Below are 18,374 nucleotides of genomic sequence, written 5' to 3' on the forward strand. Positions count from 1 at the left end.
CCTGAGCAAGAGCGAGACCCCATCTCTACTAAAAATAGAAAGAAATTATATGGACAGCTAAAAATATATATACAAAAAATTAGCCGGGCATGGTGGTGCATGCCTGTAGTCCCAGCTACTCGGGAGGCTGAGACAGGAGGATCCCTTGAGCTCAGGAGTTTGAGGTTGCTGTGAGCTAGGCTGACGCCACGGCACTTACTCTAGCCTGGGCAACAGAGTGAGACTCTGTCTCAAAAAAAAAAAAAGAAAACAACCTAAATGGTATGGGGGAACAAATAAATAAAATATTTATATTCATACAATGGACTACACAATGGCAGTTTAAACAATTTGTTTTATGTACATGATCACAAATAAATCATAAATATACGATGTTAGGAAAGAAAAGTAGAGAATGATCCCACCAGTGTGTCATTTATGTAAATTTAAGCTCGCAATATAGAAACGATACTGTGTGTAGTGAGTACGTATATACATGAAAGCATTTTAAAAATGGATGAGAATTGGGCTGGTCCAATGCGAGCCACATGTGGCTGTTGAGCACTGGGAACGCAGCTAATCTGAACAGAGATGTGTTGTGAGTATAAATTACACACCGATCGTGAAGACAGTATAAAAAAAATAAGCAAAAACAACTCATTAACACTTTTTAAATGTTGATTGTTGAAATAACATTTTGGATATGTTAGGTTGTATAAAATATATTATGAAAATTCTACCTGTTTCTTTTTACTTATAAAAAATTTTATAATCAACTTTTAATTTCAGAATAGTTCTAGGTTTATAGAAAAATTGCAAAGACAGTCCAGAGAGTTCCCATATACCTTATGTCCCGTTTTCTTATTATTTATACTTACATTAGTATGGTGCATTCGTCACAAGTAGTAAACCAAATTTTTTTTACATTATTATCCACAATCAATTTTTAATTGGCATATAATCATTGTACATATTGATGGGGTACATAGTGATATTTCAATACATAAAATGATCGTGATCAGATCAGGGTAATTAGCATATCCATTGTCTCAAAAATTTATCATTTCCTTGTGCTAGGAACATTAAATATCCTCCTCCTAGCTATTTGAAACTATATATTAGTGTTAACTATAGTCATGCTACAGTGGTATAGAACACCAGAATTTATTCCTTCTAACTAACTGTAATTTTGTATCCTTTAACAAATCTCTACCCTTCCCAGCCTCTAGTATCCTCTGTTCTACTTTTTACTTCTATGAGATCGACTTTTTTTTAGTTTCCACATATGAGTGAGAACATGCAGTGTTTAACTTTCTATTCCTGGCTTCTTTCAAATGTGGCTACTAGACATTTAAAATTACATGTGTGGCTCACATATTTCTGGTGGGCAGTGCTGAACTAGAAGTTTATACCCCAAATCCAGGTCACTGGGTACTCTTAGGAAATGGGGAAGGAAATAGCATTTGGGATGATATTTAACCGGGTCGTTAGTTATTTTAGTAATGTTTAATTGTATTAAAGAAAAAGAGACTAGAAGCAAAAACAACAAAAATCTTGATAGCTGCTAATTCTGAAGTATGAGAGTAGAGACGATTTTTATAATATTTGTTATATCTTTTTAATTCTCAAAAAAGAAAAAAAAAACAGTTGGACTAAACAGTCTCCAAATAGTTGCATAGCTTCCACTCTTGTAGTTGACTAGATAAAATGACCAGTGCATTGCAGTTTATTAAAAACTAGCCATGTAGCCTCAGATAATCACTTGAGATTGTCACCCAAGTCAGCCTTAGAGAGTGCCTCGTTTTTATTTTCTACAAAATGAATGATTAAAGAGATTCTTGAAAATCTTTCCAGCTCTTGAAGAAACTTGATTTGTTTTTTTACCATCTCATTTCAGGGGCCTAGTATAGTAAATGGTAATAAATTATTGTGGAAAAGTTTATGTTGATCAAAACAAATGTTTCTAGTAGCGGCCATGACGTTGACATATACTGCTCCATGTAATTAGTCTGAATGTATTTGTTTTAGGAATTCGATATAATTTTGAATTAATCATCATGAAAATACTGGGATCTTTTGAAATTTATTTTTCTGTTTCTATAAAGAACTTTGCCTTTAACGTGCATTGGGAAACACAGTGCAACAGGCTGCTATGCAGAGCTTGATGAGGTACATTGTTACTCTGTGTAATGCCAGTGATGAAACTTTGGAGTAGTTATGTTTCAGTCCCTCAAAGTACTGCAAAGGGTCTTCTCTTGACCCTTCATAAAGTATTACAGCATGGATAAAAATTTGAAAAAATATGTGTTTTTTTTTTTTTTTTTTTTGAGACAGAGTCTCGCTCTGTTGCCCCGGCTAGAGTGCCGTGGTGTCAGCCTAGCTCACAGCAACCTCAAAGTCCTGAGCTCTAGCAATCCTTTTGCCTCAGCCTCCCGAGTAGCTGGGACTACAGGCATGCGCCACCATGCCCGGCTAATTTTTTCTATATATATTTTTAGTTGGCCAGATAATTTCTTTCTATTTTTAGTAGAGACAGGGTCTTGCTCTTGCTGAGGCTGGTCTCAAACTCCTGACCTCGAGCGATCCTCCTGCCTCGGCCTCCCAGAGTGCTAGGATTACAGGCATGAGCCACCTTGCCCGGCCAAAAAAATATGTTTTAAAATATGTATTTACTAAGAAATAAAGGATAAATAGTATTATTGTCTATTATTGACTCGAAACCATCCTTCAAAATGCAGGTAGGTTCTCTTTATATGTAATAAGTATTTTTCTTTAAAATCCATCTTTCCCAGAGCTATTAATTACAGCTACACACCTAAATGAGGGAGAGAAACAAATTACTCTTTCTACTTCTGTTGTTTTTTTCTCCTTATATTTCCTAATTGATCATTTTCTCCTGATTTTATTTTTTCTTTTCTTTTTAATGAGTATTTGGTTTAGTGGTCCTGGGTGGCTATTCAAAGATATGCAAATATGAAAACTAGACAAGAGTAGAACACTTAGATAGAGCTTTACCTAATGATAATTTCTATTGAAATATGTTCAAAGGAAGTTTTATCTGGTAAGATACAGAATCTATACTGTCTGGGCAGATAACATGGAAAATAAAGAATAATCTCTTGTTAAGAGTTCTAAAATTAATTGATCATTTTAACAGATAGAAAATAGAATACTAGTTTTTTACAGACATAATATTTGGCAGTAAAGAATACACAGAAACTTTTTCTTATGGATAAACCCATCAAAATCAAGCCAACTTAGATAAAATGTTAACACATGTTGCTTCTTTTCAGACTTGAGTATTGTAAAGCAATACAAATATAAAATTCTCTCTCCTTTTTACAAAGGAGAACTTTCCTGTAGCCATTTAGTGTTTGTCTTTCCTTGTCCCCTACAGGTTTCCCATTCTGGAACAAGCAGACCCTTTAAGACAAAACTCTCTTTTTATATTAAACAAAAACACATTCTATTAATGTCCTTTGCCTACATAGTCACACTTCTCTGCCACCACGTTGTTCTTAGTATAGTCTCAAAGTCCCTATTAATTATAACTTATAATTATATTGTAATATAATATATAACTTATAATTATAATTATAATTATCAAAGTTACTAACTTCTATTTCACAGAGAAAACTGGGAGGTAGATAACTGAGGACCTGCCTTTCATATATAATCATTTTAGCAGGCTAGCTAATCTTAGGGATATATACAGTACATCTTTCTGTAGTCATTCTCTAACTTCTATGCTTTCTTACAGTGGAAAAGCTAAACATGTTTGTCAATGTAAATCAAAGGCATAGGTACTCTACAGCTTGTAAACATAAAATTATGCTTGATAACCTATGCTTCAAAATGTAGTCATACTTAAAAATTAGATAACCAATAGTTATGTATTAATTAATTCAATTTTAGTCCAAGGTTTTAAGTTACCTAGGGATCTTAATATTATGTTCAACCTGATACATTGTAAAATGCAATTACCGATGATACAAAAAGATTTTAATAAAAATGTTTCAAAGTAATTGAACACAAATTAACATTTTCATAATCTTAACTATTACACAGGAGTAACATTAGCTTTTTCTTGATAAATAATCTGCTATAAAATATTTAGAAAGTTCTGATTAACTAGTTTCTTAATGAGAAAATAAACCCTAATCTTATAAACATAAAATGTACTCTTGTATTACATTCCATGCTGATAAAATTTGTGAATAGACATATAGCTATATTTGTTTTCTTTCTTCAACCCAAATTATTAAACTAAAGATTATTGAAACTTAATTATATAAACATGTATTCTCATATAAGAAATATTTTTGAGCCGGTGGTTTCTATAAGAAGATTTTTTTTTCTTAAAAGCCTAGCACATTTTTAAGTTTTCAAAAGTTTAACATCCTATTTTTCTATGAATTTTGGAAACATTTTTCTCTATTGATCTATGAGAACAGGGTTCCTTTAATCTAAGATATATTATAACCTAATTTACTGAACTCTTTGGAAGGAGGAATACAGTTCATTCTCAGCAAGAGTTAAAGGCCTTTCTGAATTATAGATATACACATGTTGAGAGGGCTTAAAGTTTTAGCTACACATCAAAGTAAACACAGAAGCCCAAAAATTCACCGTCCAGATCTTAAAGAGTTGTTCTCCTGCACAGTGGGCACAAAATTAGTTCTTAATTGATTTGAGCTCACAAGTATACAAAACAAACAAACTAAAGACTAAAAGATTGGACTCTATGTTGTTTCTCATTTAACAGAGAAGAGATCTACATCATCCATATGGCAGAAATCTCCGAATGCCCAGACCATGAAATCAAATTTCTAACCATTGCTGCCATCAGATAGTGAATAACTTATCAGCTGTGGGTGATGGAGGAAAAAAAAAAAAACAAAATTAATAGATAATGGGAGGAAAGCCTAGAGAGTCAGCAAATTTAAACATTTGTTGCCACCTGGAAAGAGCCAGAAGGCAAAATAAAAGAACAGCAGTGAAAACAACAACAAAAATCAGTTACTGTGCTTAAACAGGTCACTTCTCAAGTAATACATTTTATTTGGCTTTGTCAAGTGAGTCCTTTTGGTAATCTTGGTGCAACAAAATTGATGTGTTATATTTCTTTGCCAATTGGCTATTAAAAAACTTTTTATTATGGACTTTTTCAAGCACACATAAAATAGAAAGGGCAGCATAATAAAATCCATGTTCTCATCACTGAGTTTGACCATTGTCATTTGTGCCAATTTTCTTGCATCTAAACTCACACCCACTTCCCCCTATAGATTGCTTGAATCAGAATTCAAATTAGTTCCACACAGTGCATTTGGTTGATGTATCTCTTAAGTCTCACTGAAGCTGTGAATTCATCTTGTACTTTAAAAAAATCTTACCTTTTATTTGTTCAACAAACTGGGTCACTGATCTCTTAAAAGTTTCCATATTCTAGATTTCATAGATTGCAATCACCAGGATTTTAACATAGTTCTCTGTCCCCTGTATTTTCTGTAAACTAGTGGGTACATCTATATATTTTATTCAATTCAGTTTTGATTTTCTGGCAAGAATTCTTCATAAGTAGCATTGTATACTTCCCTCAGGAGGATGGACTGTCTCTTTTTTTGTGATGCTAAAATTATCGTTGGGTTCAGGTGTTGCCAGCCTGAAATTTTCATTACTAACCTCCCTCTCAGCTCTTTACCTAATGATGTTAGGTTGATGATCAATGCCTAGATCAATCATTTCATTAGGGATTGCAAAGTGATGATACTGTATCATAGCTTCGTGATTTATTAGATAGAATGCTTCTATTAAAAAAAGGAGTTTTTTTTTTTTTGAACAAGGAAATGACATAATCTAAGTTGTGCTTTAAGAGAATAAAGCTGATATTGATATGAAGAATGGGTAGGAAGGTGAGATACTGGGTATAAAGATATAATTTAGCATTCCTACAGATTGTCTCTGAGAGTTAATGAATGGCCTGAGAAAGGTAGTAATGGAAAGGAGGAAATTGACAGAAAATGTGGCACATGAACTTGAGCTGTCAACTGTCAGAAGAGCATCAGAGAACCCGGTGTCTGGGAAAATGTAGGTGCCACTGACATTAACAGAGAGGACTAGGGATTTGGAGAAGGAGGGAGATGATGGCTATTACTTTGTCTGTTTTCCTGTCTTTGTTAATACAGGCATTCTCTTCCTGCTGCATTTTCTATTGCATTGGAGAGTCTCATTTTTAAGAGTTTCACAGTGATTTCTGTCAATTCCCTCAGGGACCTCCTTTGTGATCTAATATTTTTCACCATCTGGAAGTGGAAAGATTTTCCCGACATCTAATCAGAATTTTTATTCCTTTTTCCTCTCTGAGCTGCAAACGCAATCATTTCAAGGGTTTATGGCTGGGCATTTTGATTTTTTTTTTTTTAAGTTTGAGGGACCACTGTGATGATTCAGCTAATTTGGAATTCAGAAGGTTGTCTCTGAGGATCTTTTAAATACATAAACAAAGGAATTTTATTCCATTCCTTTGCCCCTACTTAACCTTTTTTTCTACCTTCCTTAAAATATTCTTCTCCCCTGTGTTCTTCAATTACTGAGCTGTCACTTCCAAGCCTGGCCTCCTGCTTGAGTAACCTACGTGGACAGGATTTAGTTGTGTGGGTCTTTGCCCATAAATCACTTTTCTACTTTCTAATCATTTGTGTTTCTGTTCTTGTAACTCCCTTGAGTTGATCTATATTGTTCTGGCATCAGTGTGCCTAGGCTTGAATTCGGGATTCCAAAGCAAACTTATCAAAGACACTTAAAAAGAGATTTTTCTCTTTGCCATGTTTGGTCACCATTCCATTGGCCTTTGTTGCATTGTCTGCCCATTAATTCCTTAGTGTTTACCAATATTCTCCCCTGATATTGGAAAAGTCACATTTAGCCTAAGAGCATAGCAGTCAGATATAAAGAAATACTTTACTTCTGTTTTATTCTGGTTGAGCCAATAAATTCAGAGAAATTTTATTCCAGTGATTCATAGCATAAGTAATAAACCTCTTCCTTAAACACTTTATAGAAATTGATTTTTTTTAAAGTGGAACTTTTGAAAAACACAATGAAAGAGCTGGACACATAAAATAATCTTATATAGAGACTTTCTTGAAAAGTAAAGAACTCTCCCCTCCTTTTTTTGATACAGGGTCTTGTTCTGTTGCCAGCGCTGGAGTGCAGTGGCATCATCATAGCTCACTGCAACCTCCAACTCCTGGGCTCAACAGATCCTCCTGTTTCAGCCTCCTGAGTAGCTGGGACTACAGGTACATGCCACCACACCTCGCTAATTTTTTAATTTCTTGTAGAGATGTTGTCTCCCTATGTTGCTCAGGCTAAGAAACCCCTTTTTAACAATGAATAACAACTCCCTAACTAATGTGTCAAATTTTTCATATTGAATTTTCTTTAATTGTGATGGGAGTCTGGAAGACACTCCTTCTTTCGTTTCTAATATAAACAAAGAAAAAGAAAATCCAGACACAGAGCTGAGTATCAAGTTATATCAACAAGTGGGATTTTTAAGAATTGTCACCAGAAAAGAACCCAAACTCTGTAAAATAATTTAAAAATAATTTAAAGAGGTTCATTCTGAGCTGAATATGTGTGACCATGTCCCAGAGAGCCACACGCCCAAGAAGCCTTGAGCAAGTGGTCTCACCATCGTTAGGTTACAGTTTGGTTTTATACATTTCAGGGAGACAGGAATGACATGTAATAAGTCATGAATTAATACATGGAAGGTGTACATTGGTTTGGCCTGGAAAGGCAGGGGATCTCAAAGCAGGGGCTTACAGGTTATAGGTGGGTTTAAAGATTCTTTTATTTGTAATTGGTGAAAGAAATGAAGCTTTGTCTAAAGGTTTGGAATGCTTTAAGTTAAGATAAGGAAGTCTGCTAATCAGAGACAAGCTACTGGACACATACCAACATATAACCACACTCAAGCGATCTGTTAAGTAAATTGATGACCTGCAGGTGTTGTTTAAGCTTTGTCTTACATAGCCTTAGGCCTACTAATGTGTTACAAGGGATATCTCCAAGATATGTCTGACCTCCTTTCTCATGGCCAGCAACTCAGCTTTAGGGTATTTCTGGGGTCCCCTTCACCAAGAGGGAGTCCATCCAGTCAGCTGGGGGCAGTGCTTAAGATTTTATTTTATTTCACAGAATCAAGGATGGAGGGTTATCTTCCACGGGCTGTGGCTGCTTCTGCAAAGAAAACTACCAATCGCGTGGTAGACGTTGTTTATGTTTTGATGTAGTCCAAGCAGGCACCTGGTTCTCTGTACCTCACCTCCAGCTGAGAAAGGCAGTTTCTGAGAAAGAAGAGGTTTTTCTATTTGAAGCTGGTATAGAGTTCAGAGTGGTTGGGGGCTTATGTATTTCATAACTCTTCAAAATGTGAATAAACAATTGCTGTATCATCATGTCTATCTTTTGGAGAGTCTGTAAAAGAGACCTAGTAACTTCTGAAAAAAGGCAGTGCACCTCTTCTATTCCAGGCTCTCTGAAAGAAGCCAGACCATTCACGGCAGTTTCCAGATGAAACCCAGTACAAGGGACATCAAATGTGGGAGCTGGCCCCACCTGGCCTCTGGGATGGCGGTGGGAGGCTAGTTCCTGTGTGGGAAAAGCAAACACATTAGGACAAGTCAGATCATGGAATAGAAACTGAGTCGGGTGTCCTGCATCCCAAGCCTTGTGGGGCCACCAGAGAGGCAGCAGGACTGATTTACAGGCCAACATGCTATGCAGGGTACTGAGTGTTTGAAGCTGGCAGCCTTGCTGATGTGTGGTTGAGCCCATTATACCTGGCGGGTTGTTAATATTTTAGATATCACCACTGAGAAAGCACTCGTTGCAAAGCTCAAAAAAGAATCCATTCTTGAAGTTAGAGTAACTCCTGAACTATTCAGTTCTGCTCATTTAAAAATATATTTGAGTATTATTAAATAAGATCTCAGAACTTCCACCTGAGAGTGTATGTATATTTAGTTCTCAGTTTAGCTAAGCTCTCCAGATTGAGAGAGTGACCCAGTTAATGGAAAGCAGTTATTTGGTTGGTTGAGTTATTTGGTTATTTTCCTGCCTGCTACGTGTTAGTGAATTGCAAACACAGAGAACAAGGTAATCTTTCTGAAATGTGTGCTGGGTGGCTCATGTTTTTCTTACGAAGTCCAAGGTCTCAACAGAGGCATTTCTGGGATGAGATGCTCCAAGCAAGTCACCTTGAGTGATCGCCTGATAGTACCACAGAAGCCAGGGTTATTTCTCTGGTTTGCCATTAAAAACCCATACCAAAAGCATGGCTAAACACGTGTTCTAGGGTAACAATTTCCCTCTCTTGACGTTTTCCAACTCAATTACTAACTGATAATCCTTGATTTTCCCTTTTATGCCACTTGTTTTTTCCCAAGCTTTAATTCCCTAGAAAACTGAGTTTGAAACTCACATAGAATGCTTTCTTCCTTCGTTCTCAAAAGCCTAAATGAATTGAAGGAATGAGATCATGTGCTTAATCCAGACTATGCTCTTGTGGTGAGGCTGGGCATGGTGACATGGGATGTATCACACGATCCCAAAGAAAGATTGGATCAGTGACCCAGGTGCTGACTCTGCTCTTCAGAGTGTACCTGGACCAAAAGCTCCATGATGGAGACCGTAGGTCATCCAGGACTTGTCATGACCCGCTTAGCAAAAGAGTCTGAATACCTGTTAATAAGATACGCTTGGGTCTGAAAATACCAGAAATCTGCCAAAGTTTGTGATTCATCAGTAATGAACTGTAGAGACAATTAGCTAAATTCATCTAATTTGTTGAAATTCACAGCTAGGATTTTAATTTACAAGTAGAGTGGCTGCAGCTGTTCTGCCTTTCAATGTATGTTAAGCCTTTAGCATGAGATCTTCTCTGTAATAACCTTAATGACATTGAGCTGAAGCAAAATTCCTGCAACTTCAGTGAGTCTAAGTGTTCTCCATTCAAAGCTGTGCTAGTAAAATAGTAAAAGATTCAGGCCGACAAAAGGACTGTCAAGACCACTGGAAATAGCTTCAATCCATCCAAGGTGGTCATATCGGGCCATGTTGGATTAGGATGTGAACAGTTTTGGTTAGGTTGCTAGTAAGTGATGGTGTGTCATTAGGACATAAATTGTCCAGGGTGTAATGTGATAAGTTCTCCGAGGTTCAGCCAATGATAATAGGAGCATTCTTTTTTGAAAACTTGCTCACTTTTAATGCTTGCTAACGTTTCTCCATAATTCTTGTGGAAACAATATACATCAGACAAATAATCATTGCTTAAGGAAAGAAGTAAGGCAAATTTCTCTTTTTCTTACACAAAGTACAAGAGGACAATCTTTTGTGATATAAGAAATCAAGCTGTGATTATACCTCTTCTTTGTTGGGAGTCAGTTGAACAAATCTCAAAACTTTGCTTGGAAGGAATCCTTGAGGCTTTCCTCCCTTTGCAAATTTTTATAACATAAATTAAAGAGTTAAGATTTTTGCCATAACCATAAGGGCATAAGATAATGCATGGTTAGTGTTTGTATATGATCTGCTTACATTCTTTATTTATGGTGGGGATTTTTTGCACTTTTTTTTTTTTTGTTTGTGTTTGGGTGTATAGATTTATACATGTATAACTATCTAACTACAACAATACCCAGACCACTGTGACAGAAAAAAATGCATTTCCTACCCCTCTCCCTTTGTTATAGATGTATCTAAATAAATTTGGCCACAAAACAAATAGGTTTAAAAAAAATAGATACTGGCTGCAGCAACAGATGAGTGCTATAGGTTTTTACATAACAAACTTGTGATCAGGTAATTTGTAAAATTAAAGCAAGTATCAGATGAAATTCTGACGCACAGACCATCATTTATTAGCGAGCAAGCACATAACAATTCATAGTACTGTGTAATAAATATGGTGACCCCACTGTCCAGGTTTACCTAGGACTGTCCCAGTTTTGCACTGAAGTCTCAAGTCCAGGAAATACCTTAGTCTTGAGCAAACTGGGATCTTTACTCATTCTATATACAGTCTCTCTTTTTAGATGCCTTAGGCCGCCTAATCACACTTGGAATGACAGCTTTCCATGGGACAGATGAAAAAATTATGAAGCAAGATGTAGTCAAGTTTATAGGTGACATATTGTGAGTACAGCCCTCTGCACTATGAGCTGGCACAGAAACATTCAAGGACTGCAGCCTAAGTGCCATGGAGAAGAATAAATTGGAAGGATCTGCTAGACTCCTGTATCCCAGTCATGCACTAGTAGAGCATCTCTAAAATATTTTAGCTAATCCATAAATCTTGAAAACCACTCATGTCACCATGGAGAACTCATTTGGGCACCTACAGGCTAGTTGGTTAGCTATGACTTTAACCGAAGGAACCAACGCCTTTCTATCACTCACTGTTCTGTCTTGAAAAGCCTCTGTTGTTGCTCACCAGAGCGGTTAGTTGTAGCAGCCTCTGGTTTTCTGATTACACACCTGCTGACCACCACTCCAGAGTGGATTAAAACCAACACTATGCATTTATATGGCACTGTATATGACCAAATATTTTAGAGTAGACACCAGTCATCAAAATAGCATATGCCCCAAGAAAATCTGAAGGAAACCCGTAGACTAAGAAACTTGAGGAAGGATACTTTCTAAGGGTAGAAAATCTAAAGAACTATTTGCTAACAACTTTTTCAAAATATGGAGATTGTCTCTATTACAATAACAAACTTCAGCAGAAAGGAAGTTAAGCCCCTTTCTCTAAGAAATAGCAAAATTAAACCTGTGCCATTTTAGTAAAACATTGACCTACCAGAGAGATGGTTTTGGGGAATGAGGTTTGAATTTTAGTTATTCTGTACCTCCTAATAAGCTCTAGAACTTGGACAAGTCACTGTACTTTTTTTTTTTTTAATTTTTGAATTTTCATGTCCTTTGTTGTTAAGAGTAGTTGAGCTTTGAAGTCCTTTCTAGCTCTTAAAAGTGTCCAAAGTATAGATTATAATTCTAAGTATTTCAGTTTTTCACTTTAAGTTTGAAAGGGATAATTGGCTTTTCTTGGGTTTTGCCAGCATGAAGTAGAAATTTGGCTACTCTGCACGCTGCTAGTTCTTCAATCACCGTGTTTGACACCTTTGGAAATGGTAGATGATTTCTCTGAAGCGGAGAATATAGCTGTGAATGCAGTGGCCTTTTGTAGCATTTTCAAAGTGTCTTTAAGTCCCTTTGACTCTTAGGTATAGTGAATATATCGTGACCACTGGACGAGCTTTGCACAAACATTCTGCATGCGTGCTGACTTCATATTCAAAGACAATGCCCTAAGTAGTCATTCCCTAGGAATGCAGATATTTCAGCTTTGGCATTAAATGTCTCTAAATGGAATTTGCTGTACAGATAAAGCAGAAAACACAGCAAGCTTTGACTCTGAGGACATTTCCTTTGATAAAATACACTCAGAAAAAGTCAATGGGAAGAATATGATTTAAGCCCCTTGTCTATGTGAGAGCAATGATTTTTATAATGCAAGGTGAAGATATTCAAACCAATTCTCTAGAATATTTTAGTTGATTTTTCAAACTGATGGGCTGCCTTACTTCTAACATGTAAATCAAGTGAGCTGTACACTTCAGAGCACAAATTAGAGGACTGGCACCAGACTCCAGCAGTTAGACTGCCGGAGAATCGATCTAGCCCATTTAAGCATCTGGAATACCTATGTTTCATTTTTGACACTAGAGTTTATGCTTATTGAGTGGGGGAGCTTTAACTCTACAGTGGCAATAAACTCATTAGGAAGTGTCATCTGGGATTATAATGCATGTTATATAAATATTTCCCATGCTCAGACACAGTCTTCATTAACTCTTTAGTAGAGAATCTGCATGTGAAAGCAGTCTGAACAGTTTTGGGCATAGTAGGATTCGAGGACAGTTTCTCTCTCCCATAGGCTTGTTACAGTGCTTGAATTCCGACATTAGGAAAGAATGCCTATGAGTGCAAGACTGATCTTTCCTCTAGAGACTTCTAACAAAATGATATGTCGACTGACGTTGTTAAGAGGATTTGCTTGGCCAGGTGCAGTGGTTCACACCTGTAATCCTAGCACTCTGGGAGGCCGAGGCAGGTGGATCATTTGAGCTCAGGAGTTCAAGACCAGCCTGAGCAAGAGCGAGACCCTGTCTCTACTAAAAGTAGAAAGAAATTATATGGACAACTAAAAATATATATACAAAAAATTAGGCCGGGCGCAGTGGCTCACGCCTGTAATCCTAGCACTCTGGGAGGCCGAGGTGGGCAGATCGTTTGAGCTCAGAAGTTCGAGACCAGCCTGAGCAAGAGCGAGACCCCATCTCTACTAAAAAATAGAAAGAAATTATATGGATAGCTAAAAATATATATACAAAAAAATTAGCCGGGCATGGTGGCGCATGCCTGTAGTCCCAGCTACTCGGGAGGCTGAGACAGGAGGATCACTTGAGCTCAGGAGTTTGAGGTTGCTGTGAGCTAGGCTGACGCCACGGCACTCACTCTAGCCTGGGCAACAGAGTGAGACGCTGTCTCAAAAAAAAAAAAAAAAAAAAAAAAAAAATTAGCCGGGCGTGGTGGCACATGCCTGTAGTCCCAGCTACTTGAGAGGCTGAGGCAGGAGGATTGCTTGAGCCCGGGAGTTTGAGGTTGCTGTGAGCTAGACTGACGCCACGTCACTCTAGCCCGGGCAAGAGAGTGAGACTCTGTCTCAAAAAAAAAAAAAAAAAGAGGATTTGCTCAATATGGCCTCCAAACGGGGTCTTGTTGGAAGGAAACTCTAATTAGGCATCTTGTAATCCTGTGTTAGACAAACAGACGTACAGCTAGTTGATTTGAGGAAGTATGATCCCTTCCTCAGAGCGTGTTCTCCAAAAAAATGCTTTGCCATAAATTTTGAAGGCAATGGGTTGATATAACCGTTGGTGAGACTATGATGAATGGAGTCACAGGAAACGAAATGCTGGGTAGCAGGACCTCGAGAAATGCCCTTGGTGAAATGTACTTGTGCTTCCCTACTCAGTGGCTCGGCTCTGCCCCCATCTCAACCCCCGTCTCGAGTTCTTAATCTCAGCCCTCGCTTTCCTGGGCTACACCTCTTTGGTCCATAAGCAGAACAGGATCACTGCAGAGGAAAGTGGTTGGTGCCAGAGATAAGCTTTGCTGGCCACATGGCCTGCCCCAGTCTTGTGTATTTTCTCATCTGTTATGTTCCAGTAGGGTCACCTTAGAATCCACCAAAGCTTTGTTTTGAGCTCCTCTCTGGGTTAAGATGAGTCAAACTCCCCCTTCTGGGTAGGGAGTCCTTTTAAATGCCATTGCTTAACTTTTATATAGCACTAAGACTTAACCTTCTGGGTTCTATCTTTGCTGGATGGGACTCTTCCTCTGCCCCTTCCAGCCAATTGTCCTCTCGTGCCTTCCAACAATCTCACACTTCCTGTGTACTTTCCCACAACTGTTGTTAATTCTACAAAATATGGCTTACAACAGAGAACAAAAGAACTTACAAGTATAATTGATCCTGGAGGCTTCTTCATATATCATTCATGTAATGGGTCATAGAATTCTAGCAGGAGCCACAACTTATGGGCCCACTGTGCCTTTCTGGATCATCTTTTCCTAAGACAAATTAGAAACCTTGGTCATTAGGACCAACACGAGTTTTTGTACACCCTGATTGTACTTCTACAACCAATGGATTCTCAAGAATCTAGTAGGTGTGCCCCATTGGGCTAGAGATGTGGATGCTGAGCCCTAGCCTCTCAGCCTTACCTCAGAGGAAGAAAGTGAAACACGTTTATGGTGACAGTATGTCTGAAAACTTAGAAATATTTAACTGCCTCCAATAACAAATTGACCTGGAACATATCCTTATTAAAAAAAAAATACTGGGTTTTAATGAAAAAGAATGAAAGCATTTACTAAAATGTTAATCCACATAAAGCACTTGGCAGAGAGCCTGGCCGTCCTAAGTGCCTGTGCTTAGCATTCTCCATTTGACCCCTTGGCAACCCTCCCTCCAACCCCCCCACTGTTCATTCTCCCACCTTCTCTGGCCGGCTCTCTTCCCAGGAGAGGAGATCTCTACACAGGACTACATTACCCAGGTTCCCTTGCCAGCCAGCTTCTGTTTGGGGCCAGCCAATGGGAGGAAGTGTCAGGTGAGCAGAAGGTGGGTGGAGAAAGAGGAAAAAGAACTTCCTTCCTGCCCTCTCCTCTGCTTTCTTCTCTGGCAGTAACCCAGCCCCTTTGCTGCTGCGGGGACATCTTGCCTTCCTCTGTTCTTCCAGCCCCAGGTAAGGTAATGCCTTCCCTCTGCAGCTGGTCCCCGAGTGCTTGTTTCAACTTCCCATTTTTTGTTTTCCAAATCTCTGTAGGTAATTCCTTCATTAAATCTAATTCACTTAAATCAGTGGTTCTCAACCCTTGCCACACATTATCACCACCAAGGGAGCTTTTGAAAACTACCAATGCCTGGGCTGGTGTCCCCAGATTGGTGTAACAGGCTGGGGTGGGGTGTGGGTAGTGTCTAAGGCTCTGCAAGTAATGTAGCCACAGTTGAGAACCACTTATTGAAACCATAGGAGTGAATTCTGACACACTGCTCAGTGAATGTTACCTGTTGTTTTTCCCACCACCACCTTTATTTCTACTGTGCTAATGTTAATTTTTCTCCCCAGTGTAAAGATGAAGGAACTTTTACATAGAGTTTAAGAATTTTTTTTTTGACAATCAAGTGATTTCTAAGTTTAGAGTTCAATGTATTTGGTTCAAAAAGCTCATGTTCCTTGTGCTCTTTCTACTGTGATAGATGGTCATGATCAGGTCTTCTCAAACTTTAATGTGCATGTAAAACACTTGGGGCTCTTATTTAAGGGCAGGTTTTGATTCAGTCATTGTGAGGCCCGGGATTCTTGCAGTTCCAACAGGCTCCCAGGTGATGCCAATGCTGCCGACCCAATGACCTCACTTTACATATCAACGGCCCAAACAACTATTGCCCATCCTCTGGTTTTGTCACACCTGCAAAAATGCCTCCCCGTCTTCATCATTTTCACCTGATGACCTTGCTTCTTACCTCACTGAAAAAAGGAGGATTCCACAGACTCCACGTGTATCCACTTACCTGTGTCTGCACCCACACACTCTGCCTTCCTGCCGGTAAGCACAGAAAGAGCGTTTGTGCTCCCATTCAAAACCATTCCACCCAGCACACCAGGTCCCACCTGCTCTTGCTCACCCAAGGGCATTTCTTCGTGCATACTCTTCTCTGTTCCCCATCATTCCCCCATCCCACCATCCTGGATTGTTTCCATCAGCATAATATATAAACAACATTAGTTTTTTATCTAAAAAAAAAAAAATCAAAAAAACTTACTTTGATTCCATTGCCCCCACCAACTTCCACCCCAATGTTTGTACTTATTTGCAAAGAAATTACTCACATTTTCCATATTTTTTGTTTCCAATTATATTCTTCCCATTCTTAGGCCCATTCCACCTTAATCAGCTCTCATCAAGGCCATTAATAAGATCCGTGTTGCTAAATCTATTGGTCAGTTCCAGTCTCCACCTAACTTCTTCAGCATTTGGTTCATTAACTCCCTTGATGTAGTTTCTTCACCTTGGTCTTTAGAATACCACATTCTCTTGGTTTTTCCTCCACCTCACTAACAACTCCTCTTATCTCTGACCTCGTGGGTGTGCTCCAGGGCTCAATCTTTGGCTCTCTTCTCTATCTACATTTACTCTTTTGATTATGTCCTCCAGCAGCATGGCTTTAAATACCATGCACATGCCAAACTTACATCTCCAGCTCAGATCTTTTGCCTGAAAGCCAGACTCATAGATCAAGCTGCCTATGTGACATCTCCGCTGGGATATCTAATAGGCATGTCAAACATAACATGTTCAAAACCGAGCTTCTGATATTCTTCCTTATTTCCCCCATGGTTTTCTCCATCTCAGCTGATGCACTTCCATCCTTCCAGTTGCTCAGGACAAAAATCTGTAAGTCATCCTTGACCTGCCTCTTGTATACCTCACATCCAAGCTAATATGCAATCCTATTGATGCTTCAAAATATATCCAGAATCCATACTTCTCAACACTTCTACTGCTATAATCCTTTTCTGAGCTCCTTGCTTGGATTTACTTCAGTAGCCTCCCACAGAACTCTGATTCTGCACTTGCTACCCAATATCCAGTCTCTTTCAACAAAGCAGATGGAGGATCCTTTTAAAATCTAAAATTATGTGGCTCCATAGCTTGGTATCCTATAAAAGACTGTTCATTTCACTCAGAGTACAAGCCAGAGTTCTTACGACCATCAAAAGCGTCTATGTAACCCATCTCCCTTCTTACCTTCCCCAGCCTTACTATTTTTTATGTCCTGCTACTTTCCTGAGCAATCATTTTTCTGCAGGTATATTGGCTTCTTTGTTGCTTGAACTTTCCTAGGCATGCTCTTGCCTTTGCACTAGCTTTCCTTTGTCCCTAGAATGTTCTCCCTTGATTATCTGTGTGGATGGCTCTTTCACCTCCTTCCAGCCTTTGCTCACATGTCACCTTTTCCGTGAGTCCTATTCTGATCACCCTACTTAAAACTGGAACATTTCCCCACCTACTGCCTCTCTGTGGCTTCTCTGATTTCCATTATTCTGCTCAGTTTTGGTTTTGTTGTTGTTGTTGTTGTTTTTAAATATACAATCTTTTTACTTATGCTTGATATCTATTGCCTGGAGTATAAGTTTTCAGGAGGGCAAGGATTATTGCTTTTTGTTTCCTAACTTTTTTTTATTACCTAAAAAAGTATCTGGCACATAGTGATACTCAAAAAGGTTTGTTGGAAAAAAAAAAAAAAAGAATGAATAAGAGAACAGTTTTATTTTTTAATAATTTTAAGATGGCAGATAATAGAATATTTCTTCAAGAACCGAGGCTCCGAGTATCCTAAGTATGGTAATGAGACTCAGACAAAACACACAAAAAATAAAGACAAAAGTCCCATTTCTTTCCAGACTTCTTTGTTTATCTAGGCTCAAAGAAATGACTTCTAGCCAGAAGTCACTCAGGAGTGGGATTCATTGATGTGTGAGAAAGATCTTCCCTAAGCTTTGGCCTCATCTGCTATCTCAGTTGAAGTGAACAGCTATTTCCTATTTTCTGTGCTGAACAGCATTGGCCAATGTTCTATACTATTTTTAAAAAGTCTCTTAACATGGAATTTGGGCTATTGACAGAATGGATGGGGGAGTCTGGGGGGTGGCTGGGCTAATGTTCAGCATTTCACTGCACAGAGC

The 18,374-nt window shown here is 38.3% G+C and overlaps 1 long non-coding RNA gene across 2 annotated transcripts in view; it reads left to right on the forward strand.

Moving 5' to 3' along the window:
- Positions 1-15,311: 15,311 nt before the first annotated feature.
- Positions 15,312-18,374, forward strand: part of LOC138393777 (uncharacterized) — an 85,404-nt gene continuing 82,341 nt past the window's right edge. For both annotated transcript variants that reach the window (XR_011235240.1, XR_011235241.1), the window contains exon 1: positions 15,312-15,368. This is a non-coding gene — a long non-coding RNA (uncharacterized lncRNA). The remainder of the gene's footprint in view (positions 15,369-18,374) is intronic.

The sequence above is a fragment of the Eulemur rufifrons genome, chromosome 12, assembly GCF_041146395.1.
Source record: "Eulemur rufifrons isolate Redbay chromosome 12, OSU_ERuf_1, whole genome shotgun sequence".
NCBI classification, from domain to species: domain Eukaryota; kingdom Metazoa; phylum Chordata; class Mammalia; order Primates; family Lemuridae; genus Eulemur; species Eulemur rufifrons.